Genomic DNA, 1349 nt, shown 5'->3' on the forward strand with positions numbered 1-1349 from the left:
TCTGATCAAGATGTTTAAAGGACTTTTACAATTCAAAACAAACAATCATCCTGTTTTTGTATGTAAAACTTTAATCTCTTTTTTGCCAAACTGGGAAGTTCATATCTCCCATATCTCCCTATATCACTCCAAGTACAGCCATAATTAACCCAACTCATTTATTATTCAAAAATTTCATGCAGAAACAAAAATGAGGGAATGAAGGATTAACTGCTCAGGAGCAAATTCTATTTAAATCTTTTAAAAACAGCTTGTATTTTAAATTTAAAAAAATTGTTCCTCTTAACTGACCCAACATCTGCTAGAAAAGCATCTTTAAAAATGTTTTATCAGGCTGGGCCTCTTGGCACAGGCTTTAGTCCTAGCACTCAGGAGGCAGAGGCAAGCAGATCTCTGTGAGTTCAAGGCCACCCTAGTCTACATAGAGAGTTCTGGACCAGCTAGGGCTAAAGAGAGACTGTATCTCAAAAAGACAAAAAAAAAGAAAAAAAAAAAGTTTTATCACAAGCTATGGTTTTCCTGGTTTTTTTTTTTAGATGATATTTTATTTTATTTTATTAAAGGCCAGAGTAATTAGCATTACAAATTCTAAATAGAGAACTAGAAAAAAGTCAGAAGAGGGCAATTTTCAAATGTTCATATGAGAGTCCATTGGAATTTCTTGACAAGGGCTTCTGAAAGCATCCCTCTATTGGGTTCCTCCTCATTTTTCTTTTGTCTTCCAAGGCTGGACTCTAGAGTGATGGAGTTAGGATTTGCTTCCAGGTATTTTGATAGCTGTTGATCGAATCAGTGTTAGTTCCCTCTCAAAGTCTTCTAGATAGGGGGAGAAAATAAATTTATCCATCATTTTAGAACAAGAGCTAGTTGTCTCTCTTAGCTACAGGTGGGCTCTACAGTGTTGCAGACCAAGATTTGAAGTCTTACATCTGAGCAGCACTTTCTGATTAGGAACAAAATCATCAATGAGAAATAATTACCTAAATAACTTTTTATATGGACTTAAAAGTCTAATGCCTGAGAAATGTGATCCCTTGAACTCTTAAAGAGGTATACTGATGAACTTACTCCTTGGTTATACTTTCCTTTTAGGTTTTAAAGACCATACAGTTGGCCCAAATAAATCAATTTATTTTTACACTTAAGGCACTTGACGAGCTGTTCCTCAGGGGTCACATGGGCTTGGGAGGAGCTCCTGGCTCCTTTCTTTTACCAGATCCATCTATGTGAAGATAAGTCAAAGGTCCTGCTCAACCATTGTTGGCTCCTCTTGGAAGCATGGAGGAAATGATTCCTCCGTGTTGACCCTCCTCTTTATAGACTGGACACTGGCTCAAGTCCATCTGGTG

The sequence above is a fragment of the Nannospalax galili genome, unplaced genomic scaffold (assembly GCF_000622305.1).
Source record: "Nannospalax galili isolate Female #2095 unplaced genomic scaffold, S.galili_v1.0 scaffold2201, whole genome shotgun sequence".
NCBI classification, from domain to species: domain Eukaryota; kingdom Metazoa; phylum Chordata; class Mammalia; order Rodentia; family Spalacidae; genus Nannospalax; species Nannospalax galili.